The 15,381-nt window shown below is 33.8% G+C and overlaps 2 long non-coding RNA genes across 4 annotated transcripts; one reads left to right on the plus strand and one right to left on the minus strand.

Annotated features, from left to right (window-relative positions):
* Positions 1-1,158: 1,158 nt before the first annotated feature.
* LOC149375518 (uncharacterized) lies at positions 1,159-3,709 on the plus strand. Of its 2 annotated transcripts, none has more exons than XR_016293688.1 (4): positions 1,159-1,449; positions 1,526-2,639; positions 2,707-3,105; positions 3,186-3,709. It is a non-coding gene; the product is annotated as an uncharacterized LOC149375518 (long non-coding RNA). The 2 variants fall into 2 exon arrangements; XR_016293689.1 differs by having other exon boundaries at positions 1,529-2,639.
* A 7,983-nt stretch (positions 3,710-11,692) lies between these two features.
* Positions 11,693-14,377, minus strand: LOC149375519 (uncharacterized). Of its 2 annotated transcripts, none has more exons than XR_016293686.1 (4): positions 13,953-14,377; positions 12,763-13,873; positions 12,297-12,695; positions 11,693-12,216 (listed from the first exon to the last, which is right to left on the minus strand). It is a non-coding gene; the product is annotated as an uncharacterized LOC149375519 (long non-coding RNA). The 2 variants fall into 2 exon arrangements; XR_016293685.1 differs by having other exon boundaries at positions 12,763-13,876.
* Between the last annotated feature and the right edge of the window lie 1,004 nt (positions 14,378-15,381).

The following is a 15,381-nucleotide window of genomic DNA, read 5'->3' on the forward strand; positions in this document are numbered from 1 at the left end:
GTGTGCAGTTAAGATCGTGTAATGTGCAGTTTTTTTGAGGTGTGTGCAGTTCAATACAAGCCTTCATTACGAAGATATGGACCGTTTAGTGTCCCCCTAAAAGTGCTGATGTTTATTAATTTTTTTTGCCCATTTCAGACGTGTGCAATTAAAATAATTTGTACAGGCGAAATGTGCAGTTCAAAATACGTGTACTGATATTTTTTTTATTGCAAATTTTAACATTTTGTGGGCTAGGGTCGGGGTGGTCAAGAATAAAAGTTGCCGCGCAGGTCAATCAGCTGATCGCTGACTGCTTCTTCGTACCTGTCATGATGCATGTAGATATAGATATATGAGAGTACATCCGAGCTCGTCTGGACGAGATTCGTTGAAAAACGTGAAAAACACCCGTTACTACTTTATTTTGATTGCTTACCTCTGATATCGAATATTGTTTGGAATCCGCATTTGAGGAGAAAACGATTGATTACTGTACTGTATTGATTACTTTTGATTTTAAATGATTTCTATCAATGTGAAGGATTTATTTCTGCGCCTGAATTGCAGGAACGGAATAGGACCAAAAAGTCACTAGGGAAAGTTACTAGATATTTTCCCCACTCACGGCCATAATATTAAATTTATTATTTGCTAATTTTATTGCATTCACATCGATCAACCACTTCATATATGCAATCCGTAAAAGAGGAGGAATCGAATTCTGTAGGCAAAATTTTCTTTTAACAAAATCTAGCACCTGAAAAAAAGGTTTTTTTATTCCAGCGCCGCGCCAATTTTCACAGTTTTCTTTTGCAAATATCTCGAGAACTAGTCATCCGCAAATAAAAATACAAGTGGAGAGAATTTCGGCAAATAAGGAGGAATCGTTCAAGCCTTGAACAATTACGCAATGTCAATGTTTAATATTTGCGGGCGCTAACTTCACAAGTCTAAAATATTCTGTCTCCGAGCGCTGTTCAAGATGGCGAAAAGTGGTCCCCACACCACTCTCCCGTCTAAGAAGAGTGGTAGGGGGACTGCTTTTTGGTCGCGGCTGCGCGACAGCCAAAAGCGTCGTCTGTTACGACAGCGGTTCTCAAATACTAGTCACTAGTCATGTATGATGTAGCTATATATATACATGTGTGTATATAATGTATATACCAGCTGATTGTTGCGCTATATAGTGGTTAAGTGCTCTGTGTTGTCTGTTCTGTCATTCCTGTCTCCTGTACCGGTGCTGATAACTGAGATACCAAGAGCCAAGCCAACGTTAATGCTGGTACTTATAAGTACTGACCAATGGCTTGACCTTGACTTCTCTTCAACCAACTGTGGCCTTTTTCACCAAGTCAAACAATGAGGTGAGCAAAGATACTACTGTTAGTGCTAGCAGTTTGACAAGTAGCTGCTAAGCAGATCCGACAAGTAAACTGCATATTTCAGTTATAAGCCCAACAGTGTTTGGTGAGTTGCAGTGCTTGTTTTTTTATTCTCTTTTTGTATATTTTTTTGTCTTTCTTAAATTTGTATGTAAATCAAGCAGGACTTTGACGTGGGATTGTTGACAAATGAGTAATTCCCACAAGTTTCCAATCATAAAGTTGTGATTTACTTTTCCTGCAATCAAATCAACCAAAACAAAAAAAAAACTTATCAAGAAGCAAGAGGTTAAAATTTGGTTTTATCCAGCACAATTTTGGAGGATAATGAGAAAAATCAAGGGCTGATGAAGTTTGACAATAAAATGTACCTGAATCTCTGAAATCATCGAATGGCTGTAAATTCCAGTTGCTCCAGAGGCTGTAGTGAAGAGTTTTTTAATAATTATTGTTCACAAAAGAGGTACAGAGAAAAGTCACTCAACGCTCTCATGAAAACTTGGTGCCATGTGATGCTAATCACACAGTTAATAATAAAAATGAAGTTCAGACTTGCTCAAAGTTAACAAGTGCGCAGCTCATCATATTTCAAACATATAGTACAGTTGTGGCAGATGGTCTTTACAATTATTCAAATGAAGTAAATTATGAAGGTTGAGAAATTTCATAAAGCTGTAGATGTGACCTGGTCACCTCCAGTCCAGCAGCCCACCAACTTTCCAATTTTGCTGGCTGCAGTAACAGTTGCTCAGTAGTTGGATATCAGTTTAAGTATCGTAATGCCAGTTTGGATTTGTATTCTCTCAACCTGGAGCAGCCAGGCTGTATGATACGTACATCAAGATCAGTGTGCCAAGTGATCAAAGGTTTTGTTCTTTTTCTTATTCATGTGTACCTAAAATATTCGTAGTGTTGAGAAATTTAGTATGATAATTATAACTACCATCAAGATTTTACAAAATAATTTGGGGAGCTGACGGAACGAATCCAGCTGGCATTATTGTGAGTTGCTATGATTGTGAAAAAATAATAATTCACTTTGCTGACAAGATGTTTGAGAACGACAGAAACTGTTTGATTAGCAGTCCCGACAAACACAAAGGTCCTGTGAGAGCACTGGACTTTAATCCAATTCAGTCTCATTTTCTAGCTACTGGTGCGACAGATAGTGACACTTATACTTTGTATATTAATTGGACAAATGAGTCTATGTCTCCTAGTTCCAAAAAAATTTACCACCTGAGGATGTACTAGATAAATCATGGAATACACGAGGTACGTTACTTGGCAACATTTTTTTTACACATTCATAATTGACCTTAGAAAATTTTGTTGTTTACAGTGCAACACATTCTTGCTTCAACATTTTCACAGCGTTGTGTCATTTGAAGAAGAATTAAGCCATGGTAATACTCACCGATGCCAATTCAAGAGCCTCTATAAGCATTGTCATCAGGAATTGTAACATAATAATTCTTCATCATTATTGAAATATAAGTGAGATGGAAATCAGTACACTGACATCCTTATATATAGTCACACAGCTGTCTCTTGCTTCAGAAGAGGATTAAAATCCAATTATTGAACTGTGGGATTTGAGATTTGCAACCACACCGTAAAAACATTCCAAAACCATCGAAGGAAAGTAATATCAATTGCCTGGAATCCTTATTATTCTGATCTTCTCAGTTATGCAAAAGACAATAGAATTCTCTCTTGGAATCCTAATTTCGATATTCCAGTACGTAGCAGTTAAATTTTTCTCGCAACTCTGTTTTTTTATTGTGTGATGCTTATTTTTTATTACAAATCTTATTTTAGGGTGGTGATATTGTTGGCTAATTGGCTCAAACAAATCATGGAAACTTAAATGTATCTTAGTGTCCTAGATGAGCTTGCTTGGTTGTGAGTACTACTTCATATGGCCAGGCAATAGTACACTCTCTGTAAGGTGGAGCTGACCATTGATCTGCTGAAACGTTGAATAAAATGTTGATTTATTTCCTGGCATGGACCCATTCCCACAAATCTCACCGATGATGCAAACAGAAGTATATTATGAAAATAATGCTGTAGAGTCCCCAGTCTCTGGTTTAATGGTAGCTAACTATGCGAATAATACCATAGTTGAAGTTATACCTTTTATTCAACTAACAATGAGAGTTGGAAACAAAAATAAATTAGTACCCGAACCAAATAATATACCAATTAAGTCAGACTATACACCTGAAATTCATGATCAAACTGATAAATTCCAACTACTCCAATAATTGTAATTAAAAACGCTTCCAACTACTGTTCTCGTAATTTATGTAGCTCTACTAGAAAAAAGTAAGCATTTGCAATTGACCAAATTGTTTTAAGAGATACTACTTTCAAAAATTTAAGTATTAGTTGCATTTCAACATTTTTACAAATTAAACTCTAATTTTTTTTTAGAAATAACAAACATTTTATTACACCTGGATCTGTCCTTACTCTTATTTTCCATTATCCTTTTTTCACGATATTCTCTATTGGATTAAATTTTTCTTTGAGCTCATTAATAGAGAAAACATTAATCATACACAACGTTAAATATCAAAAGAAAATTGCAAAATCTACACCTATAGAAATGATGTAAAGTCAAAGACAAGATTATTTAAAGAGTAAATAAAAAATAGAGAGGTAAATGTAGAGATGAATAAGAGGTTTAGTCGAGTTATTAAATTGTATATTCGTTAATTTACCATAAATCAGTTATTAATCAATTTTTTTTTTTTTTTTTTTTTTTTTTTTTTTTTTTTTTTTTTTTCTATTTAATGATTTTAATTTAGGAAACAATTTTTTTTTTTCGTCACATTTTTCACAGTAAATCTTTCTCTATTAAAATTGCACCTGGTAATGAATATGCAAAAGTTGGACTCAACAATAGCTTAATAAAAAATCAGGTAACTGTTAAATGAATATTATGTATACACCGGGTAAGATTTGCTCAAGATTTACATAAATATATTAATGTATAATTACAAGAACATTCTAAATAATAATTAAATTATTTACTGGGAAAGAAAGCGCTAGTTAAAAAAGCCTTGCTGTTTCGGAGATTTTAACAGTAAGTAGAATAATTCTTATGTAAGCAAGTGGTGGTGATAACTAACCCAGTCATTTATTAATTCATTTAATGAATAAATTATTCCTTCGGCGAGCAAGTGACGGCGATAAGTAGCTTTACCATTTATTAATTTACTTAATAAATATATTATTTCATTGGCAAGCAAGCGGTACCAACAATAAGTTTGGCGATTTATTAGCTTATTTGATAGATAAACTTTTTTTTTGACAAGCAAGCGACAACAACAAGTAGCTCAGCTTTTTGATGGATTATTTAGTTAATAAATTTATTCCTTGGTGAGCAAGTAGTGGCAATAAGTAAATTAGCTGTTAATTAGTTTATTTAATAAATTTATAACTTCTTTGGCGAGCAAGCGATGGCAGTTCATAGCTTAGCTATTCATTAGTTCAGTTAAGAAATAAATTATTCAGTTGGGGAGCAAGAAATGCCAATAACAAGCCCAGCTATTTCTAAGTTTAATGAATAAATTATTTTTTTGCTGAGCAAGCGAAAGCGAAGAGTAGCTCAGCTATTTATTAATTTGTTTAATAAATATATAATTTCTTTAGCAAGCAAGTGATGGCAATAAGAAGCTCAGCTGTTTATTAGTTTAATAAACTAATTAACTTTTTAGTGAGCAAGCGACATCAACGAGTAGCTCAGCTATTTATTACTTTTTTAAATGAATTAATTCTTTCTTCGGCGAGTAAGCAACGGCGATGAGTAGCTCTACTATTAATTAATTTACTTGATGAATATATTATTTCTTTGGCAAGCAAACTACGGCAGTAAGAAATTCAGCGATTTATTAGTTGATATGATAGATAAACTATTCCTTTGGCGAGCAAGCAGTGGCAATAAATAGCTCAGCTATTTATTAGTTTATGCAATAACTCAGATGATTGTTTGGCAGGCAAGCGATGGCAAGAAAAAGCTTAGCATTTTGAAAGTTCATTAAATAGATAAAATATTTATTTGATCAGCAAGAGACGGCAAAAAGTAGCTTAGCTACTTATTAATTTATTAAATAGATAAAACAAAATCTAAAAATAAATATATCTCTATAGCGGGAATGCGACGTTAATGAGAAGCTCAGCTATTCATTAATTTATTTATTAAATAAATCATTTTTCTAGCAAGCAAGCAGCTGCAAACAAAAAGCTGAGCTTATCATTATTTTATTTGGAAACTACATTTTTTCTTCGGTGAGCGAGTGACGGCAACTACTTGATTAGCTATTTATGAATTCATTTATTAAATAAAGCATTTTTTTTGTAAGAAAGCGACGGCAATGAGTAACTCTGATTTTCAATAGATTATTTAATAAATACAGTATTTCTTTGGCGAGCAAGCAGTAGCAATAAATAGCTCAGCTTTTCATGAATCCCTTTTATTGTTAAACTTATTCTTTGGCGAGAAATCGTCGGTGGTAAATAGCCCAGCTTTTTATTAATTCACGCAATAAACAAATTATTTCTTAGGCGAGTAAAAGTAGTGGCAATAAGTAAATTAGCTATATATTAGTTCATTCGTCAAATGAATTATTTTTATGGCAAGCAAGTGTCGGTAATGAGAAATTCAGCAATTTATTTGTTAGGAAAAATCGGGTTTCACCTGGTGCGTATTCGACCAGGGAATCACGAGTCAGCCAATAACGCTACGCTTATGATGCTTTTTTACTGCTAGCCTATAGATAAACTTTTTTTTTTTGACAAGCAAGCAACGACAACGAGTAGCTCAGCTTTTTGATAGATTATTGAGTTAATAAAATTATTACTTGGTGAGTAAGTACTGGTAATAAGTAAATTAGCTGTTAATTATAGCTTATTTTATAAATTTATAACTTCTTAGGCGAGCAAGCGATGGCAGTTTCTAGTTTAGCTATTTATTAGCTCAGTTAAGAAATAAATTATTTATGTTGGGAGCGAGTGACACCAATAAAAAGCCCAGCTTTTGATGAGTTCATTTGATAAATAATTTTTATTTTTGGCAAAAAAGTGATGGCAATGAGTAACTTATCCATTTATTAGTTTATTTCATAATCAAATTAATTTTTTGGTGAGCAATTAACGGCAACGAGTAGCTCAGCTTTTTATTAGATTATTCAGTAAATAAATTCATTCCTCGGCGAGAAAGTGGTAGCAGTAAGTAGCTCAGATTTTTATTACATTATTTGATAAATGGATTATTTATTTGATGAGCAACTATCAGCAATTAGTAGCTCACCTTAGTTTTCGTTTGTTGAATGGATAAATTTCCTGATCAACGAGCAAGCGGTAAAACTACGTAGCTCAGCTTTTTTATTATTTAAATTGATAAATACATAATTTAAGCTTAGCAATTAGTAACTTAGCTGTATATAAATTTGTTTTATAAATAAACTATTCCTTTGGCGAGCAAGCAGTGGCAACAAATAGATCAGTTATTTATTAGTTTATATATTAACTAAGATGATTCTTTGGCAGGTTAGTGATAGCAAGAATGAGCTCAGCAATTTATAACTTTATTTAATGGTTAAAACATTGATTTGATCAGCAAGATACGGCAAGAAGTAACTCAGCTTTCTAATACATTTTTTATCAACGAAATATTTTTTGGTAATTAGCCGACAGAAATAAGTATTTTAGCTCTTTATTAGTTTGTTCGATTAATAAGATATTTTCTTGGCAAGAAACTGACAGCAAGGACCAGTTTCGCTTTTTTTCAGTTCATTCAATACTTAAATTATTTCTTCTGCGAGCAAGTGGTGGCAACGCGTTGCTTAGCTATTTGTTATTTTATTAGTTAAATAAATTATTTTTTTGGCAAGCAAAAGCGGTGGCAATAAGTAAATTAGCTATTTATTAGTTTAATAAGTAAATATGATTTTCTGGTGAGCAAGTGGCATCAAAATGTAGCTTATCTATTAATCAGTTCAATTAATAAATAAATTAATTATTTATTTAGGGCGCAAAAGGTGCCAATAATATGCTAAGCTGATTATTTGTTTATTAATTAATAATTTTTTTTGGTTGGCAAGCAAGCATTGGCAAGGAGTAACTTAGCTATTTAATTATTTGTTTATTAAGTAAATTCTTCTTTAGGCGACCGAGTGATGGCAATGAATAGCCTAGCTATGTATAAATTCATTTAAGAAATGAATCATTTTTTTAGTGAGCAAGCAGTGGCAATAAGTAGCTCAGCTATTTATTTGTATATTCGATAATTGAATAATTCATTTGGCAATCTGGTAACGGCAATAAGTTAATCAGCTTTTTATTCATTCATTTAATAAATTAATTATCTCAATAGCTAACAAGGAACGGCAATAAGTAGCTCAGCTATTTATTAGTTCATACAACAAATCAATTTTTACTTTGCTGAGAGAGTAACGGCAAAAAGTTGCATAGCTGTTTTTCAGTTCCCATCATGGACAATCTATGCTATTTATCAGTTTATTTAATAAAGAACTTGTTTTTATGATGATTAGGTGACAGCAAAGATTACCTTACTTTTTTATTAGTTCAATAATTAAATAAGTTATTTGTTTTTGAGCATGCGTTGGCATTAAGTCAATCACCCACTTTTCATTCTATTTAAAAAAATTTGACTGTTATTCCTTGGCTCGGTGGTAATCGTGCTCGTTATGGATTTAATGCTGTTCTAGGGGTCTTGGGTTCAATTTCCTATGAGTACAGATTTTTGGAGTAACTTTTTTGACTAGAAAAAGTTTCTATGAATTACGGTCTGTTTTAGGGAAGGTTTTTCCGTAAAATTTTATGTCAAAATAATTGTCTTGTTGAGTTTTTTCCTTGTTGAACAGGTCTTCGAGCCTGGGTGAATGCGAAACAGTATTAGTGATACAGGTAGAGATTAGCCTGGATTCGATGCTTAGACTGTCGCGGTACTTAACCAGGTAAAACATAAAAGAAAGAAAAATTAATTATATCTCTGGCAAAGCAAGTATCAGCAAGCAGAATCTAATCGATTCTCAGTATTTAAAAAACAAAGTGCCAGTAGGCAATCAAACATTGCTGCTAAACAACATTACAGTTTTGATATATCATTTATAGAAAAAATAGTAACGTAGGCACTTGCTCGCAAATGAAATAATTTAGGTATTGAATGAACTGAAAAAAAGCAAAACTGTTCCTTGCTGTCAGTTTCTCGCCAAGAAAATATCTTATTAATCGAACAAACAAATAAATAGCCGAGCTGCTCATTGTCGCCACTTGCTCACAAAAAAAATAATTTATCCATTCAACAAACAAAAACTAAGGTGAGCTACTAATTGCTGATAGTTGCTCATCAAATAAATAATCCATTTATCAAATAATGTAATAAAAATCTGAGCTACTTACTGCTACCACTTTCTCGCCGAGGAATGAATTTATTTACTGAATAATCTAATAAAAAGCTGAGCTACTCGTTGCCGTTAATTGCTCACCAAAAAATTAATTTGATTATGAAATAAACTAATAAATGGATAAGTTACTCATTGCCATCACTTTTTTGCCAAAAATAAAAATTATTTATCAAATGAACTCATCAAAAGCTGGGCTTTTTATTGGTGTCACTCGCTCCCAACATAAATAATTTATTTCTTAACTGAGCTAATAAATAGCTAAACTAGAAACTGCCATCGCTTGCTCGCCTAAGAAGTTATAAATTTATAAAATAAGCTATAATTAACAGCTAATTTACTTATTACCAGTACTTACTCACCAAGTAATAATTTTATTAACTCAATAATCTATCAAAAAGCTGAGCTACTCGTTGTCGTTGCTTGCTTGTCAAAAAAAAAAAGTTTATCTATAGGCTAGCAGTAAAAAAGCATCATAAGCGTAGCGTTATTGGCTGACTCGTGATTCCCTGGTCGAATACGCACCAGGTGAAACCCGATTTTTCCTAACAAATAAATTGCTGAATTTCTCATTACCGACACTTGCTTGCCATAAAAATAATTCATTTGACGAATGAACTAATATATAGCTAATTTACTTATTGCCACTACTTTTACTCGCCTAAGAAATAATTTGTTTATTGCGTGAATTAATAAAAAGCTGGGCTATTTACCACCGACGATTTCTCGCCAAAGAATAAGTTTAACAATAAAAGGGATTCATGAAAAGCTGAGCTATTTATTGCTACTGCTTGCTCGCCAAAGAAATACTGTATTTATTAAATAATCTATTGAAAATCAGAGTTACTCATTGCCGTCGCTTTCTTACAAAAAAAATGCTTTATTTAATAAATGAATTCATAAATAGCTAATCAAGTAGTTGCCGTCACTCGCTCACCGAAGAAAAAATGTAGTTTCCAAATAAAATAATGATAAGCTCAGCTTTTTGTTTGCAGCTGCTTGCTTGCTAGAAAAATGATTTATTTAATAAATAAATTAATGAATAGCTGAGCTTCTCATTAACGTCGCATTCCCGCTATAGAGATATATTTATTTTTAGATTTTGTTTTATCTATTTAATAAATTAATAAGTAGCTAAGCTACTTTTTGCCGTCTCTTGCTGATCAAATAAATATTTTATCTATTTAATGAACTTTCAAAATGCTAAGCTTTTTCTTGCCATCGCTTGCCTGCCAAACAATCATCTGAGTTATTGCATAAACTAATAAATAGCTGAGCTATTTATTGCCACTGCTTGCTCGCCAAAGGAATAGTTTATCTATCATATCAACTAATAAATCGCTGAATTTCTTACTGCCGTAGTTTGCTTGCCAAAGAAATAATATATTCATCAAGTAAATTAATTAATAGTAGAGCTACTCATCGCCGTTGCTTACTCGCCGAAGAAAGAATTAATTCATTTAAAAAAGTAATAAATAGCTGAGCTACTCGTTGATGTCGCTTGCTCACTAAAAAGTTAATTAGTTTATTAAACTAATAAACAGCTGAGCTTCTTATTGCCATCACTTGCTTGCTAAAGAAATTATATATTTATTAAACAAATTAATAAATAGCTGAGCTACTCTTCGCTTTCGCTTGCTCAGCAAAAAAATAATTTATTCATTAAACTTAGAAATAGCTGGGCTTGTTATTGGCATTTCTTGCTCCCCAACTGAATAATTTATTTCTTAACTGAACTAATGAATAGCTAAGCTATGAACTGCCATCGCTTGCTCGCCAAAGAAGTTATAAATTTATTAAATAAACTAATTAACAGCTAATTTACTTATTGCCACTACTTGCTCACCAAGGAATAAATTTATTAACTAAATAATCCATCAAAAAGCTGAGCTACTTGTTGTTGTCGCTTGCTTGTCAAAAAAAAAGTTTATCTATCAAATAAGCTAATAAATCGCCAAACTTATTGTTGGTACCGCTTGCTTGCCAATGAAATAATATATTTATTAAGTAAATTAATAAATGGTAAAGCTACTTATCGCCGTCACTTGCTCGCCGAAGGAATAATTTATTCATTAAATGAATTAATAAATGACTGGGTTAGTTATCACCACCACTTGCTTACATAAGAATTATTCTACTTACTGTTAAAATCTCCGAAACAGCAAGGCTTTTTTAACTAGCGCTTTCTTTCCCAGTAAATAATTTAATTATTATTTAGAATGTTCTTGTAATTATACATTAATATATTTATGTAAATCTTGAGCAAATCTTACCCGGTGTATACATAATATTCATTTAACAGTTACCTGATTTTTTATTAAGCTATTGTTGAGTCCAACTTTTGCATATTCATTACCAGGTGCAATTTTAATAGAGAAAGATTTACTGTGAAAAATGTGACGAAAAAAAAAAATTGTTTCCTAAATTAAAATCATTAAATAGAAAAAAAAAAAAAAAAAAAAAAAAAAAAAAAAAAAAAAAAAAAAATTGATTAATAACTGATTTATGGTAAATTAACGAATATACAATTTAATAACTCGACTAAACCTCTTATTCATCTCTACATTTACCTCTCTATTTTTTATTTACTCTTTAAATAATCTTGTCTTTGACTTTACATCATTTCTATAGGTGTAGATTTTGCAATTTTCTTTTGATATTTAACGTTGTGTATGATTAATGTTTTCTCTATTAATGAGCTCAAAGAAAAATTTAATCCAATAGAGAATATCGTGAAAAAAGGATAATGGAAAATAAGAGTAAGGACAGATCCAGGTGTAATAAAATGTTTGTTATTTCTAAAAAAAAATTAGAGTTTAATTTGTAAAAATGTTGAAATGCAACTAATACTTAAATTTTTGAAAGTAGTATCTCTTAAAACAATTTGGTCAATTGCAAATGCTTACTTTTTTCTAGTAGAGCTACATAAATTACGAGAACAGTAGTTGGAAGCGTTTTTAATTACAATTATTGGAGTAGTTGGAATTTATCAGTTTGATCATGAATTTCAGGTGTATAGTCTGACTTAATTGGTATATTATTTGGTTCGGGTACTAATTTATTTTTGTTTCCAACTCTCATTGTTAGTTGAATAAAAGGTATAACTTCAACTATGGTATTATTCGCATAGTTAGCTACCATTAAACCAGAGACTGGGGACTCTACAGCATTATTTTCATAATATACTTCTGTTTGCATCATCGGTGAGATTTGTGGGAATGGGTCCATGCCAGGAAATAAATCAACATTTTATTCAACGTTTCAGCAGATCAATGGTCAGCTCCACCTTACAGAGAGTGTACTATTGCCTGGCCATATGAAGTAGTACTCACAACCAAGCAAGCTCATCTAGGACACTAAGATACATTTAAGTTTCCATGATTTGTTTGAGCCAATTAGCCAACAATATCACCACCCTAAAATAAGATTTGTAATAAAAAATAAGCATCACACAATAAAAAAACAGAGTTGCGAGAAAAATTTAACTGCTACGTACTGGAATATCGAAATTAGGATTCCAAGAGAGAATTCTATTGTCTTTTGCATAACTGAGAAGATCAGAATAATAAGGATTCCAGGCAATTGATATTACTTTCCTTCGATGGTTTTGGAATGTTTTTACGGTGTGGTTGCAAATCTCAAATCCCACAGTTCAATAATTGGATTTTAATCCTCTTCTGAAGCAAGAGACAGCTGTGTGACTATATATAAGGATGTCAGTGTACTGATTTCCATCTCACTTATATTTCAATAATGATGAAGAATTATTATGTTACAATTCCTGATGACAATGCTTATAGAGGCTCTTGAATTGGCATCGGTGAGTATTACCATGGCTTAATTCTTCTTCAAATGACACAACGCTGTGAAAATGTTGAAGCAAGAATGTGTTGCACTGTAAACAACAAAATTTTCTAAGGTCAATTATGAATGTGTAAAAAAAATGTTGCCAAGTAACGTACCTCGTGTATTCCATGATTTATCTAGTACATCCTCAGGTGGTAAATTTTTTTGGAACTAGGAGACATAGACTCATTTGTCCAATTAATATACAAAGTATAAGTGTCACTATCTGTCGCACCAGTAGCTAGAAAATGAGACTGAATTGGATTAAAGTCCAGTGCTCTCACAGGACCTTTGTGTTTGTCGGGACTGCTAATCAAACAGTTTCTGTCGTTCTCAAACATCTTGTCAGCAAAGTGAATTATTATTTTTTCACAATCATAGCAACTCACAATAATGCCAGCTGGATTCGTTCCGTCAGCTCCCCAAATTATTTTGTAAAATCTTGATGGTAGTTATAATTATCATACTAAATTTCTCAACACTACGAATATTTTAGGTACACATGAATAAGAAAAAGAACAAAACCTTTGATCACTTGGCACACTGATCTTGATGTACGTATCATACAGCCTGGCTGCTCCAGGTTGAGAGAATACAAATCCAAACTGGCATTACGATACTTAAACTGATATCCAACTACTGAGCAACTGTTACTGCAGCCAGCAAAATTGGAAAGTTGGTGGGCTGCTGGACTGGAGGTGACCAGGTCACATCTACAGCTTTATGAAATTTCTCAACCTTCATAATTTACTTCATTTGAATAATTGTAAAGACCATCTGCCACAACTGTACTATATGTTTGAAATATGATGAGCTGCGCACTTGTTAACTTTGAGCAAGTCTGAACTTCATTTTTATTATTAACTGTGTGATTAGCATCACATGGCACCAAGTTTTCATGAGAGCGTTGAGTGACTTTTCTCTGTACCTCTTTTGTGAACAATAATTATTAAAAAACTCTTCACTACAGCCTCTGGAGCAACTGGAATTTACAGCCATTCGATGATTTCAGAGATTCAGGTACATTTTATTGTCAAACTTCATCAGCCCTTGATTTTTCTCATTATCCTCCAAAATTGTGCTGGATAAAACCAAATTTTAACCTCTTGCTTCTTGATAAGTTTTTTTTTTGTTTTGGTTGATTTGATTGCAGGAAAAGTAAATCACAACTTTATGATTGGAAACTTGTGGGAATTACTCATTTGTCAACAATCCCACGTCAAAGTCCTGCTTGATTTACATACAAATTTAAGAAAGACAAAAAAATATACAAAAAGAGAATAAAAAAACAAGCACTGCAACTCACCAAACACTGTTGGGCTTATAACTGAAATATGCAGTTTACTTGTCGGATCTGCTTAGCAGCTACTTGTCAAACTGCTAGCACTAACAGTAGTATCTTTGCTCACCTCATTGTTTGACTTGGTGAAAAAGGCCACAGTTGGTTGAAGAGAAGTCAAGGTCAAGCCATTGGTCAGTACTTATAAGTACCAGCATTAACGTTGGCTTGGCTCTTGGTATCTCAGTTATCAGCACCGGTACAGGAGACAGGAATGACAGAACAGACAACACAGAGCACTTAACCACTATATAGCGCAACAATCAGCTGGTATATACATTATATACACACATGTATATATATAGCTACATCATACATGACTAGTGACTAGTATTTGAGAACCGCTGTCGTAACAGACGACGCTTTTGGCTGTCGCGCAGCCGCGACCAAAAAGCAGTCCCCCTACCACTCTTCTTAGACGGGAGAGTGGTGGGGGGACCACTTTTCGCCATCTTGAAGCCAACACTGACGGCGGATAGAAGGGTGCTCCTGAAGGGAGCGTACATATTGAAGTCGCGTTCGTTTGGGCGGGATCATGGAGATGGAGATGATGCATCCGATGGAAGCAGGGGATATTGAAGACCTAGAGTATATTGAGGGTCCTCGGGGTTTTGTGCTATAGAGTGCAGGGACGTCTTATAAGGTCGAAGCGACCGGGTTGAAGGTTCGCGAGTGCAGGGATGGTGGGTTTGGGTTTTCCGTAATGGACGGGGGCTGCTTGTATTGGAGGGACGATGTTAAAGTCCTTAATAATTTGGGTATTCCTGATGTACCATGGAATACCCAGGACCAACCTCAGTATCTTCATGAAAGGGCCCTGGATGCCCTGTAGTCGGTTTCCCTTTGCAGCGCCCCACGTTGGTATCGCGTAGTTGCTAATGCTCTTGATGATGGCGTTGAAGGTGCGCAGCTTGGTCTTCTAGGAGACTGCTTTGTTGTTGAAGAAGGGCTTCAGTTGCACGAAGGCTCCGTATGCCTTGCCGCGGGTGCTGTTGATGTGCCGAACGTACGTGAGTCGACGGTCTAGCGTTACGCCGAGGTACTTGGCGGAGTAGCTCCAGTCGATTTCTACTTCATTGACCTTTATCTTCTGCAGTTTTTTCCTTGGATTTTTCCAGGAGACGAGCATGGTTATAGTCTTTGCCTCATTTACGACCAGTTTTCAAAGACTATACCAGTTACGGAGAGTGACAATGTGCTCGTTTAGAAAGGTTGTGCACCGAGAGTGTTGCTTTGACGTGCAGCTGACCGCGACGTTGTCTGCGTACACATACGTGTTGATGTTTTCGTGCTGTGGCAGGTCGTGGCAAAAAATGTTAAAAAGGGTGGGTGAGAGTTTGGAGCCTTGGAGGACTCCGGAGGTTATTGGGCGGGGGTCGGAAAGAGAGTCGCCTAC

Source organism: Copidosoma floridanum, unplaced genomic scaffold, assembly GCF_036245765.1.
Source record: "Copidosoma floridanum isolate Cflo_tuat_1 unplaced genomic scaffold, Cflo_Japanese_pri ptg000006l, whole genome shotgun sequence".
Classification (NCBI taxonomy): Eukaryota; Metazoa; Arthropoda; class Insecta; order Hymenoptera; family Encyrtidae; genus Copidosoma; species Copidosoma floridanum.